The 14,749-nt window shown below is 41.0% G+C and overlaps 1 long non-coding RNA gene across 2 annotated transcripts; it reads left to right on the top strand.

Moving 5' to 3' along the window:
- The first annotated feature begins 1,148 nt into the window (after window positions 1–1,148).
- On the top strand, window positions 1,149–9,503 carry LOC112648019 (uncharacterized). 2 transcript variants are annotated; one of them, XR_003128658.3, is made up of 5 exons: window positions 1,149–1,471; window positions 2,252–2,317; window positions 2,876–2,960; window positions 3,540–3,644; window positions 5,529–9,503. It is a non-coding gene; the product is annotated as an uncharacterized LOC112648019 (long non-coding RNA). The 2 variants fall into 2 exon arrangements; XR_003128659.3 differs by lacking the exon at window positions 5,529–9,503 and adding an exon at window positions 4,042–5,521.
- Window positions 9,504–14,749: the final 5,246 nt, after the last annotated feature.

Here is a 14,749-nt window from a genome sequence, read left to right as displayed (position 1 = left end):
CTTGTCATGCTCACATGCTCTTTAAAAGTCTCAGCTTGGGGACTGCCCGGGCGCGCGCCCGCCCCGCTGCAAACACTCGGCCCGAAGCCCCCCCGCACCCCCCCCGCGGGTCGCCGCGGACCCAGGCAGCTGCCGCCCTCAAGGAAAGGGGCGACCACACGGGGGGGGCGGGGGGGCGGGGGGGCTGCTCCACTGTTTCGGTAAAGTCTACTTTTAGGACTTGGTTAAGGGACCCCTTCTCCCCTCGCGTATTTCAAACAGAAACTGGCCATTGAGTAAACACATGTTCCTGTTGGTTTATTTTGGTTGAGAGTTGGGGCTCCAACAGGAGTTCCTTGATGAGATTACCCTGGTAAAGGACCAGATGCTGTTTGGCTGATTTCAAGAAACGCCTGCCTCCTCCCCGCCCTCCCCACTAGGTCCAGTTTTCTCGTGTGTGTCTCGTTGTTTTGAAGTAAACGAACTGTCGCATGTCACTGTAAGACTTTCCCCATCACTAAAAAAAAAAAAAAAAAAAAAGAGCCAAACCGTAAATAAGCCTAGCAGAGACGTCAGCGCCCGAGTCTGCCTCCAGTTTCGGCTCTGAGCTGTTTTTGTTTTGTAACCTCGATGGAGAAGCCGGCAGGAAAAGCTCCGTGGAAATAAGGTTAAACCCGAGGAGGACTCAGGCAGCCAAACGATGACTAACTAGACTTTGGAGCCTCTGTTTTAGGATTACAGCGAAAATTAAAGCCAGCCTCCCACCCACTCGCCGTCCTAAAAAAAAAAAAAAAAAAAAAAAAAAGAAAGACACCCCCGCCTCGAGAGTGAATTAGGGTTAGAGTTTACAAAGCTTGGGTGGTTTTACCAATTACAGGGCTTAAAATGAATAAACAAGGAAAAAGGCGTCATTCTAAGAAGGCTGCAACCTTACGATTTTTTCTTCTTCCGTGGCTCGCCGACTGCTCGGCACCTAAGAGAGCACACATCTAAAAGGGCAAAGGAGGGGGCCACATGGTCCTGGGGGAAACCACCAGCCGGGAAGCTACCCTGCAACTTGCTGGAGCGAAGTTCCTTCCCCGGGCCTGGCTGGAGATGAATCAGCTGCTGCGCCCGAGCGCCGGACAGATGTGGGGCGGGGAGGGGGGGGCCGCCCGTTGCAGGGCCGCGGCGTTCTCGCATTTGAAGGGTTGTTTGTTGCTGGGATTGGTGGCTCGAATCCGTTGGGGAACTGGGAGGAGGGAGGAGGGAGGAGAGACGCAGGGAGGAGGAGCCGGGGGCCGGCTGACGCCGCGACTCCGAGGTCTGAGTGGCAGGAGCCCCGTCCGGCCCCGGGCGGTTACTGGGGAGACGCTTTGTTTGCTAACTTCGAAAGCCGCGCTCGGAGCCGCTCGGCCCTGCACGCCTCCCGGGCGGCTAAGCCCGACCCCCAAACGCTTCCTTCTGCGTGGTTATCCTTGGCCACGCGGTGGCTCTCATTAGGTGCACAAAGGTATCTTTTTCTTCGTCTAAGAGGACTTGGCTAATTACCGCGATTCTCAGGCAACCGGGATGGAAACCGAGAGTCGAAGCGACTTTACAGCTAGAAAACAAACTTTACGGGGGAAGGAGGAGGGGCGGGGGAGAATTAAAAGCTTCTTTCAAATTGCGAGGAGGAAAAGAAGTCCAACCTTAAACTCCCTGGCTGGAGGGCCGGCTTGATCCGGCCAGGGCTCACCTTTTGCTCGAGCGAGCGAAACCTATCCGAGCTGTTATTAAATCTGATGAGATGCTCCAAAGAGGAACACGGGCACCGTTCAGCGTGATGGCCTTTCCAGTAGATACCCCACCCCCACCCCCACCCAAGGCAGGTCCCAAACTTGTTTGGAGCTTTGGGTTGTTGTTGCATTCTGGGAAGAAAGTGCCTGGAGTCTGCATAACACTGGGAAGAAAAACAACCAAAAAGAGTGGGCTCGAAAAACCAGCAATGGCTTAGGATATTTTTTTTTTGTTGTTTATTTGCTTTTCTCAAGGTGGAAAAACAAGTTTTAGTTCTGGCTCTGTCAGTCCCTTCATGTCTCAGGCAGGGCCTATTAAACTGATCCAGTGACTTTTGAGTTTTCTTTCCAGGGCTGAAAGAAATGATGATACCCATTCGCTTTTGCTACCTATTACTTGCTGAATTCAGATGAATGTTAAATTGGAAGGATATGGGAGTAAAGGTGAGAAGGTGCTTGGTGCTGGAGAAGGCGGCTGATAAATATTTTCACCATTATTTATTTTTTCCCTTCAGGCACACATAGTTCCATTTGGTGTCATCTTTTGAAGCTGCCTCAAGGCCAAGAAAAGACAGAGTTGTGTAAGTTAAGTTTACTCTTCAGAGCCTGCAAACCCTTTTCAAAAGCAAAAACCCAACAAGGAACTCAAAGGCAAATAAGCCAAGAAAGTGTGTTGATGCGTACAGTATATATATATATATATATATACACACACACACACACACACATACTAGGTCTCTCAAGTGATTAGAGAATGTATTTATTTCATTCATCTACTGGACAACCATTAAGCATGATTTCCCTCCAGCAAGAAGGATGACTCACAAGGTCGCTGGATCCCTTTTGCTTCTAGTCTCTGGGGAACAGATACTTTTATAAAATATGCAGACTGCCGGGCTCCAAACCCTGCACAAGGATTCCACAATCATCTTTTCCCATCTCAGGTCAGAGGTCTTGGGCTGCTTGAGGAGAAGCTGGCCATTGTCTTTCCAGGGGTCTGGGCTGCAACCATGGTCTTGTGGAGATTTTATCCACCCCATCAGGATTACTCTCCTCCTCTTAGTTGCATGAATAATGTAACTGGTGCTACTACTTTTGTTTGTAATCACTTTCCTCCTGGCCTGTGCTTCCTTTCCCAGGCTTTTCCCCTCTGTAGTCCAGTCCTCATTGCTCTTTACCTAGAAGGGGTTTGGATTCAAGGGAACAGAGCAGAAAGATCATTAGGTGAGCACAGCCTTTCTCCTTTTATTCTCAACAGCATATGTCTATATTATGCTTTCCGGTTTATGAAACAGTTATTTAAATTACCTCATACACACGCTGTAAGGTGGCTTATTTTCCCCGCTTAAAAGTCGAGATAAATAACAGACCAAATCTAACAAAACTAAAAGGTAGGAAACCAAGTATTGGACATAGATATTTGGCTTTAAATCAGGTGATCATTGTTATTCTTTGGGGAGAGGTCCATTGGATGTGGAAGGTGGTGAAGAGTGGAGACTCCCCACAGATGATGCACCGGGGCCTCCTAAACAGGTGGGGGGTGCTCTAAGATCTCCCTCCTCTCTGAAATCTACGGATAGTTTTACAAGAGTCTGTCTTCCAATCTGCCTGCTTTTTGTACTCCTCCCCTTCCCCATTTTTAAATTAAAAAAAGGCGGGGGGGCTGTTCTCCAAAATTCAATAAGATAGCCATACACTGTGAAACATAAAAGATCCTTTAATTGCCCCCCTCACTCTCCACAGGGGCATATGTATACTACACACTAAGGTAAGGAATTTTTCATTGTTATTTGTTGTTTTCAGGTCTCCTCCACCGGGAATAGGCCCAAGCCTGACACTTTTTCGCCAGTCAAAATGTGGCCTAAATGTCCCCTCAGAGAAGTCTCTGACCGCCTGACCTGAATTCAGGTATCCAGCCCCCCAGCCCCCCACTGCCATCATCTTGCTCAGGGTTTCTCAACCATGGCCCTCTTAACGTGTGGACCTAGCTAATTCTTTGTTGCCGGGGCTGTCCTGTACATTGTTCAGCAGCATCCTTGGCTGCTAACCAGTACTTGCCAGTATTACCCTCCCTAGCAAGTTGTGACAAATGAAAACATCCCTAGACATTGCCAGATGTCCTCCAGAGAGGGTGGAAATAGCGGCAGGGGGAGGCAGGGATTACCTCTGGTTGAGAACCACAGATCTAGCTCAACCCTTTCTTTATTTCTTACATAGCCACAATTTTTCATTATTTTGCTGTTTTTTATTTGACTATTAACTTGCTTATTTTCCTTTGACTCCCCTACTTTTTTTATTTTTTAAGATTTCATTTATTCATGAGAGACCTAGAGAGAGAGGCAGAGGCACAGGCAGAGGGAGAAGCAGGCTCCCTGTAAGGAGCCCGATGTAGGACTCGATCTCGGGGCCTCGGGATCACTCCCTGAGCTGAAGGCAGACACTCAACCACTGAGCCACCCAGGCGTCCCTGATTCCCCAACTAAAATGTATGCTCATTATTAAATTTTCATGCACTTAGCACAATGCCTCACACATCATAGGTACCAAATAAATATTTATTAAACAAAATAATACATGAAAATGAGACTGTAAGAGGATGTATCTGTTTGCTCAGTCACTAGACCATAGGACTCCTGATCTCAGGGTGCTGAGTTCAAGCTCCACAATGGGTATAGAGCTTACTTTAAAAAAAAAGAAAAAAGAAAAAAAGCAGGAAGAAAGAAAAAAGAAAGGGAGACTGTAAGAGTCATTAATAAGAAGAATACAATCCTTCATTGACTATAGCATGCCAGACAGCATGCAAACACTTCACTTCTTTAGTCTTATTTATTTCTGAAAACAACCCAAAGAAGTATTCCTTGATATTACCCCATCTGACAAATGAAGTTGTAGGAGTCCGAGGAAGTTAAATAATTTGCCCTGTCCCTCTGATCCCTAGTCAATGATCCAAACAATAATGATTATGCAATTTGCTTTTTTCACTTATGTAACACTTTGTTTAGTGATGAGTATTCAAATAGTTTCTAGTTTGTAACTGAACACAAAAGGATAGTCCAATTATACTTGAAATACTTAACATTTGAGAGAAAATGGGTTCACCGTGTAAACTGAAGGAGCTCCTCCTGATTGTAAACTAGTGAGTCTCAGCCGAATGTCAGCGTGCATACAGATTTTTGCGGGCTTGGTACATTTGCAGGAGTCCCAGGGAAGCAGACTGGCTGAGTCACAGGTAGTGGTGTTCAGAATTTTCATAGATATTGTCAAATGGCCCTCTAGATCATCTTACTTATTTAAAATCGCATTAAGAGTATATGAGAAAACCTCTTTATGCCCTTGTTAATTCCGCATATTAACAACCAATTTCATATTTGTCAATCCCCTGGGCAAATACATGGCACCTAATTTTTGTAAGGTTCACATTTCTTTGTTTGAGAAGATGAGCACATTTTAATGTATTTATTGGCAATTCTTAATTCTTCTTTTTTTAAAGAGATTATTTATTTATTCATGAGAGACACAGAGATAGAAGGAGAGAGGCAGGGACACAGGCAGAAAGAGAAGCAGCCTCCATGCAGGGAACCTGATGTGGGACTCGATCCTGGGTCTCCAGGATCAGGCCGTGGGACTCCATTCCGGGTCTCCAGGATCAGGCCCTGGGCTGAAGCCGGCACTAAACCACTGAGCCACCGGAGCTGCTCCTTAATTCTACTTTTACCCTATTCGTGACTTGTGTCAAATATTCTAATGTATTTGTTGTTTTTATGTTCTTTTGTCTCCTTTTTTTTTTTTTAGAAGAGTAAGAAACAGTCTGCCTTTGCTCATCTGACAAAGAACTAAAAAGAGTGAATTTACATTTAGGGAACAAGGTAAGGCGAACCAATAATGACTGCAGGGAGGTGACATGTCTGTTTTTAAAAAATATGTGTCATATAGAATAAGCACCCATATTTACGCAGTAAGGATAAGACTTTCAGAATATCATACCCATTTTTAAGTTATTCCCTTTCTCCTCTTTCAAAGGGTTAATTCATTCGCGTGTTTCCATTTATCACCATTACCTCTTCCCAACGCAGTGGAGGACGCATTTATAATAGCAATAAAATGATGAAATATCTAGGAATAAATTTAACAAGAAATATGTGCAAGTTTTATGAAGGAAACTTTAAAACCCTACGGAGGGACATAAAGGAAGACTTAAGTAAAATAAAAGATATAATTTATTCTTTCTAGCAAGATTCAGCAGTGAAAGCATAAAGATGTTTATTTTCCCCAAATCAATCTTTAAAGCAATTTCCATTAAAATACCAACAGGATTTTAAAAAATTGCCACAGTTCATCAAAATTAAACAGCTCACAGTAGGCAGGAAATTCTGAAAGAGAAGAGTTGGGGATGAAAGAGGGCAGGGGAAGCCCCTTCAAGTATTAAAGTATATATTTTTAAAGATATTATTTTTAAGTAATCTCTACACCCAAAGTGAGGCTCAAACTTAAAATCTTGAGTCAAGGGTCGCACACTCCACTGACTGACCCAGCCAGGTGCCCCTAAAGTATATTTAGAGGTTGATAATCATTAAAATGTGGAAGTTTCGTACTGAGAAAAAGAAAAAACAAAGAACAATGAGATACATTAGAATATATATGGAGATTTAGATTTTGGCAAAGGTGTCCTTTCAAATCAGGGATGAATTGAATTGGGACAATAGACTACTTTTAGTTACAAATAAAGCTGGATCTCAGTCTTACTTCTTTAACAAAAATAAAATTGACCTGAATCAAAGATTAAAATGTTGGGGTGCCTGACTGGCTCAGTCAATAGAGCATGTGACTCTTGATCTCGGCATTGTGCCTTCAAGCCTGATGTTGGGTGTGGAGATTACATAAAAATAAAATCTTTTAAAAAATTTTAAATAAATTTTAAAATAAATAAAATAAAGATTAAAAATGTTAAAGTCATTAAAAAGTCACCTACGCGTGTTCTAGAACAGTGGTTCTCCAGGCACAGTGTATATGGCAATTTTTCCTCCCAGAGGACATTTAACAATGTCTGGAAACATTTTTGGTGAGCATAACTGGAGAGGAGGGGATGCTACTGGCATCTAGTGGATAGAGGCCAGGGATGCTGCTAAATGTTCTATTATGCCCAGCACAGACCACAACAAAACTTACCTTGCCCACAGTGCCAGTAAGCCAAGATTTACACAACCTGTTTTGGAAGAGGACATAACTACGATCTTGGAGTTAGAAAGTCCTCCCCTATCAGGACATAAAATCAAGAAACAAAAGATATGCACATTTATACACATTTTGCTTTTTAAAAGACCTTATAGGGCAACCCGGGTGCTCAGCGGTTTAGCACCTGCCTTCAGCCCAGGGCGTGATCCTGGAGACCCTGGATCGAGTCCCACGTCAGGCTCCCTGCATGGAGCCTGCTTCTCCCTCTGCCTGTGTCTCTGCCTCTCTCTCTCTGTCTTTCATAAATAAATAAATAAATAAATAAATAAATAAATAAATACCTTATATTTGAGGAAAAAATACCATAAATTTTCCAAAAGCAAAGAAAATGGGAAAAATATATTTGCAGCATATGTCAGGCATAAGATCAACTTAGCTAATTTATGAAGAACTCATACAGACCATAGGAAAGGAGCACTGTTTTCAAAAAGTTGGGCAAAGTCTGTAGATAGGCAGTTCACAAAAAAAAAGAAAGAAAGAAAGAAAGAAAGAAAGAAAGAAAGAAAGAAAGAAAGAAAAGAAAGGAACAAAGGAATCCAAATTTAAAAAAAAAACAACGACATGAAAACCTAATGTGGCGGTCATTACAACAGGAAAAAGTAAATTAGACTGAGTTGCTTCAAAAAGATTAATAATATATTGACAAGGCTTTTTAAAGCAAGGTACAGAACAATTATCCCTTTTGTATAAAATATTTTATGCCTATATTTTTTTGGAATGAAACACAAGGAATTATTAACTCAAGGAAGGATCCACAATGGCTACTTTGGGAAGAAGAAAAGGCAGGGAATAGGATGCATGATAAGGGGGCTTTTGCTTTTTTTCACCTTATACTTTTTGGTACAAGCCCGAGGGAAGAGAGAGCGGTGTGATGGAGTGAGGGAGGCAAGTACGCAATCATAGACTGGCCTACATCAGTCTTTTATTTTACCTTCATTTACTCCTTCCTCTGTGCTCTTCCTTTATGTAGGTATGAGTTTCTGACCTATATTGTTTTCCTTTTCTCTTAAGAACTTCCTTTAACATTTCTTGCAAGGTAGGTCTCCCGTCATCATTTTTAATGATTAAATAATAATCCCTTGCAACTGTGGGCATAATTTGTGTACGAATCCCCACATATTGGACATTGAGGTTTTGTTCTGGTTTGAGTTAGAGGGGATTCTGAAGATCCTATATAAAAAGTAAGCAGGGATCCAAATAGGAGTTTGGAGTTGTTTTTGGGGCCTTCAAGTCTGGCTCTGCGGTCCAGGAGCCATGGGTGGTTAATCATTAGCAAGTGTGAATAACCCCCAGTGACACCCTGGGAGCTCATTATTCATTGCCTTTTACAGGACGTAATAACAAAGGCTGTCAAACCATTTACATTGTTGAATTGGATGACCAAATCTGCAAAATTAGAAAGGTTAATCCTGATGCAGGTAATATTTATAGAAAATTTGGCCAAGTATTACAGCATGTAAAAATAGGACAAGATGCTTTCCCACAAAACAAATTAATACATGCTATCAATGTACTAAGGGAGTCCGCGTATGCTCTGAAAGTCATGGAGCATTTAAGTAAAGGCATATTTGTAAAAGGGAACAATCTGTTATCTCCTGAAGTGCTTCAGCAGGCCGCCACAGGATGTCATGAAAAAGCCAAAACAACTCTTCCATATTACCTTAAAAGGCAGGAAAACATAGTCATGTCCAAGCTACTTGTATATACTTTATTTTTAAAACTTAGATATATTTTATTTTATTTTTCCAACCTGTTTTGGGAGCCCTCCTCAGCAACACATTTACAGAGTAGATTATCAGGGCTCCTCTTCAAGGGTGAAATAAATGTTTAAATCAGTCCCATTTTCCTCTGCCCTTCCACTTGTGCTTGGCAGTAATCCACACACGTGTCTAAATAAATTCCCAAATAAATTCTTTTTTAAAAGACCTTAAAAATAACCAGGTGACCTCAAAAACAAAGACTCAGTCATGCCTAGAATGTCTGTCTTTGTTTTGCTTTTTAAAGTTTTTATTACAGAAAAATTTAAATATATCTAATGTGGAGATCCTAGTATAATGAATCCCCACATATCCATCACCTAGATGCAACAATTATCAACCCAAGGCCACTCTAGCTTCATCTGTACCCTCACATACTCCCTTCTCTCCTGTTTTATTTTGAAGCAAATACCAGACATCATATCGTTTCTGGATAACCCCTTACAGTTAATGTTCTGGCTGGAAACTCTATTCAAAGCCTAGTTTAAATGGTTTGTTTACTAATAGGGCAAAGACATCCCAGAATTATGCCCTATTGTATTTTCTTCCTTTCTAGCTATTTCTGTTCCTGTGATTAAACATTTTTTTCTTGCCAGGAAGAATAATTACATTTTATCTGTAGATGGCATTTTAAGGCTATTAGTCCTACTGGCCTCTTTTAGAGCAATAACTGAGGTAAATTTTTTGGGGGGGGGGCACTTCTTTCTTCAAATATTTATTTCTATTTCTCCTATTTGAACAGTCAGACCATGTGTTCTGGGTTGTTTTTTTTTTTTTTGGTTCAGGCAACGTTCACCAAATCAGTGGCTCACTTCGAGATCTCTAGAAGTACTGTTTTACTTTAGTGGCCCTAAAGAAATAAATTACTTTTAAAAATGGATGGCTACAAATGTTTTTAAGACCAGTTATTTCCTGCTTGGGCATCGTGGGTGTATGACAAGAAGAGGGAGATGGGAGAGTAAGATCTAGAAAGATTTGATCCATCTAGCGTGGAGTTGTTTTCAGCCAGGACAGCCAGATGGTCACATGAAAACACACACAGGCCGTATTCCACGGTGAAGAAACATGACGTCCTGACCATGAAGTTTGAAATAAACAGAATTTCAGATAGCTGAACTGTTTTGACTTCCTCCTCCCTTTCTCCTTTCCTTCCTTCTTCTCTCTCTTCTGTCTCATAATTCTTGGACACATTATCCCTCATTGGAAATCAGAAATCTGGGCTGTCTGGGTGGCTCAGTGGTTGAATGCCTGCCTTTGACCAGGTCCTGGGATCAAGTTCTGCATCAGACTCACCGCAGGGAGCCTGCTTCTCCCTCTGCCTGTGTCTCTGCCTATGTCTCTGTTTTTCCATGAATAAATAAATAAAACCTTAAAAAAAAAAAAAAGGAAATCAGAAATCTGTGATTTGTTCTCAATATTTTGTATTTCACAAGAATCCCATTTAATTTCATTTTATTTTGTTTATTTTCAAATTTTCAGCCAGCCCTATGCCCAATGAGGGGCTCAAACTCACAGCCCTGAGATGAAAAGTCACGAGCTCTAGGGACTGAGCCCGCCAGGTGCCCCTTAGTTTTAGAAACTAAACAAAACAACTGTTTTGAACAAGCGTCTAGATTTCTTGAGTTAGGTTCACTTTGTTTTCATCTAATAAAATCATATGTTCATCTACCAGCTTCCTTATGGGAGAGAATATAGAAAAAGCCTACACAAACTTCTACTTCATTGGTCACTTGTCACTTCTTATTTGTCTGATTGCAAAGTGCATTTTCCAAAGGGATTAATGATTCTGTAAGCACAGGGCTTTGCCGTCTGTCGACATTTTGTTGAGCCTTGAAGAATTCTTGAGACCACCCCCCCCTCCTCCCAGTCTGAGATACAAGCCCTTCTTTGTAGCTTTGAAATCCAATTCACAAAATAAAGTCCTTGTTTTTCATACTAATGATATTGTTTAGGAAAAGTTTCTTCTCCCGTAGAACTTAAACATACACTTGCTTTTCCCATTTCTCTCAAATACATATCTTATAAATTGTAACTTGCCTGAAAAATGCAAAAACAAAAAAAACAAAAACCTCTAATCCAGGAGAAAAAAACCCTCACAATTTTAGTTTGCTAGACTTCAAACTGTGAAAAAAAAGTATAGCGAAGTTACTGTTAGAGAATCCTTATCTGGTAACAGGTGGTCTAAGCTGGGAAAAAACAAACAAACAAACAAACAAAAAACCTTACAATGCTGGAATGGGAAGCTGACATTCATTCCTCATCGAATAGCTGATGGGCTTGTAGGATTAGAGGCCTCACTCACATCCACCCCCACTCACACAGAGCAGTTAGCTATCCCAGCTACAGATTGTTCTTGAGAAATAAAGCGGAGACGTTTTGGGGGACATTCAAGAGTTTATACTCTTTTTTCCAGGTTAATTAAATTGAAGATTTATTTTCTTTTAGCTGGGGGCTTCTAGATCTACACTCTAACCTTCATCCACTACAGGCATGATTTCAATGTCCATAGAAATAAAATAAAACAAAACAAAACAAAGGTGTACTTTCAGGATTCAGCTTCATCTGCTGCATCATATCTATCACCCTCGATGTAAATAATGCCTATGTCCAAGTTGTGAGATTATGGCACCCTTCTCTCGCATGTTTTTGTTGGTCTTGTTTTTTGTTTGTTTGTTTTTAAAGATTTCACTTATTTATTTGAGATAGAGAGCAAGAGGAGCATAAGCAGGGGAAGCAGGGGAAGAGCACTCCTGAGCAGGGAGCCCGATGTGGGACTCCATCCCAGGACTGTGGGATCATGACTGGAGCTAAAGGCAGACACTTAACCAACTGAGACCTCTTGCTGGTTTTCTGCAATGAGCTTGGACTGACCGACTTTTGTCATCATAAAAACCAGTAGGTGTTATTTTTTAAGTCAAAGAAAAGACTTTGGCCTCAATTTTTAGGTACAATGAGAGGATCTCCGTGGGAAATGAAATACCACTTGGCAAATATTGACCAATATTTTCGAGAGCTCTCTAAGTATACAGTGTGAAGTTGGTTGGTGTGAAAAGTAAGTAAGCAAAGAATAATAGGTGAATGTGCCCAGGAGTTCAAAAGAGAAGAGATGAGTAGTTTAGTGACTTTCAAAAGCTGAAGAAGGTAGGATTGGCAAGGATTTGAGGAAAAGGAGGCCTCAAGTTCAAAGCTGGTGAGAGAACTCACTGATGTATATTTAAAGTCTTGAAAATGGATGTACTCATTGGGAGATCTGTTCCAAGGTTCAGTGGTCTAATTTGGCAGATATAGAAGGCAGGTTCATGGAAGGTAAACCTCAAGAGAGGTCAAACTGCTAGGCTGAGGTGGGGTGTGGGACCTTATTCTGTAGAAAATGGTGACTATTTGGCAATACTTTTGGAAGATAAAGTTTGCAGTTTTCTCCAGAAGGAATTAGAGGTAACGTGGTTATCAGGGCTTTAAAAAAGTTTAAGGCTTGGAGGTAAAAAAAAAAAAAAAAAAAAAAAAAGGAAGGCCTGCAATGTCACTGTGGCTATGAAAAGGGAAATGATTTTTTTCACTTGGTCCTCGAAGTTTCTAAAAAATAAGACAAGATTTACTGTGCCTTGATGTGTGATGCTGTATAGGCAATTACTACACACACTTCAAGTATAGAAGACACTTGCCATTGTTGATACTATAAAAAAATAATGAGTCACCTAGATGAGAGCTTGGGCCTGCTTCAGGCCAGACTGTGCCAGAATTCACACTGCAGAAGTCAGCTATTTCACTTTGCTTTAATTTTCCTGTTCACACTGCTAAGGTCAAAGGGTGCGACAGGCAAAGGCTTGCAAAATGCTTGGTTTCTCGGTCACCATCCTTGGATGTCTGCAGACAGGCTGTAGGCTCATGACTGTAGTGATTGAGATTACTTCCTGAGCCAGCTCATAACTATAATAGGCTGTTTCTTACTGTGATTGGCAAGATGTTACGAGATCTCCGGTCTGGACAGAAGTTGTTCCTTACATGTTTTGTTGAATGAATGTGCAGTTTGTAATCAGTTCTGGGGAAGGAGTGCTGCTGATGTGGAGTTGAAATATAAATCTGAGTTATACATAATGTAAAATGGTACATTTTTAAATGTACAATTCAGTACATTTACATGAAGTACATTCACGATGTTGGGCAACCATCGCCCACTCACCAACGTTAGAACCTTTCTCATGACCCTAAACTGAAAGTCTGTATCCACTGAACACTAGCTCCCCATTCCTCCCTCTCCCTAGCCCCTACCAACCTCCATTCTACTTTCTGTCTCTATGACTTTACTACTAGAGTAGTAAAGTTATGTAAGTTAAATCACACAATATTTGTGCTTTTGAGTCTGGCTCATTCCACATAGCATAATGTCTTTAAAGTCCAACCATGTTAGAGCATGTATCTAAATTTCCTTACTTTCTCATTTACTTTTGTCTTGTGATTTTTTAATTGTATTTTATTTTACTTATTTTATTTATTCATGAGAAATACAGAGAGAGGCAGAGACACAGGCAGAGGGGGAAGCAGACCCTCTGCAGGGAGCCCAATGTGGGACTCGATCCCACCTAAGCCAAAGACAGATGCTCAACCACTGAGCCACCCAGGTACCCTGTGATTTTTTTCTTTTAATATACTTTTAGCTTAACCAAAAAAAAAAAAAAAAAAAGTAGGAATAGTACAAAGAACTCCCATATGCTCTTCTTCAGGTTTAGTTCATTATTTTACACACACTCACACATACACACACATACACACAGTTATTTCCCACATATATGTCCCTTTTTTCTGAGTCAGTTGAGAATAAGTTGCAGATAGGCTGCCCATTAAGCCCAAGGTATTTCAGTGTGTATTTCCTAAAAACAAGGACATTCCCTTAATACAATTATCAATTGTACAATTGATACAATTATCAACATTCGGAAACTAATGAGACCCCTGGGTGGCTCAGTCAGTTGAGCAGCTGGCTCTTGGTTTTGACTCTATTTGTGATCTTGGGGTCCTGAGGTGGAGTCCTAGGTCAGGCTCTACACTCTGCAGGGAATCTGCTTGAGGATTCTCTCTCTCCCTCTGCCCCTCCATGCTCTCTCACTCTCTCTCAAGTGAGCAAATGTGTCTTTAAAAAAAATTAACATGGGACGCCTGGGTGGCTCAGTGGTTGAGCGCCTGCCTTTGGCCCAGGGCGTGATCCTGGAGTCCCAGGATCGAGTCCCACGTTGGGCTCCTGCATGGAGCCTGCCTCTTTCTGCCTATGTCTCTGCTGCTCGCTCTCTCTCCTTGTCTCTCATAAATAATTAAAAATTTAAACATTTTTTTAAAAATAAAAAATAAGTAAAAATTAATAAACTAACATTAATATAATGCTATTACCCAAAATACAGACGAGATTCATATTTTCTAGTTGTCAAGTACAGTCAAATAACATTTTTTATAAGAAAGCAAAAGTTTCTAGACTAAGACTCAATCTAGAATCACACATTATATTTAGTTAGTATATCTCTTGAGGTCTTTGTCATTCATAACCTTGCTGTTATTTTACAGCAGAACACTCAGTCTGGCATTGTCTCACATTTCTTCATAATTAGATCGAGACTGAGCATTTTTGATAGATATATCACAAAAGTGACATTATGCCCTTCTCAGTACATTGTATTAGGTGGCACTTGATTTTAAAATTGACTTGTCCCCTTACTGGTAATATTAACTTTAATTATTTGGTTAAGGTAGTGTCTAATCCATTCTGATTCTAGCTTGAATCCAATATTACTATCATATTTACCAATTTCTTACACCATTTCTTTTACATTTATTTGTTGGCATTCTTCTACTATTCTACTAAGTGCTTTTCCTCCCCCATTTGGTTGTTTACTTGTTTATTTATATCAGTATAGATTTGTGGAGTCTTTCTATTCAGTGGGTTATGACTGATCACTATTTATTTTGATGCTCAGATTCTTATTTGGCCAACGGGAGCTCCTTAAACTGACTCCCATATCATTTTGACTTAACTCT

Source organism: Canis lupus, chromosome 7 (assembly GCF_003254725.2).
Source record: "Canis lupus dingo isolate Sandy chromosome 7, ASM325472v2, whole genome shotgun sequence".
NCBI lineage: Eukaryota > Metazoa > Chordata > Mammalia > Carnivora > Canidae > Canis > Canis lupus.
This window is presented reverse-complemented; position numbering and strand designations above follow the sequence as displayed.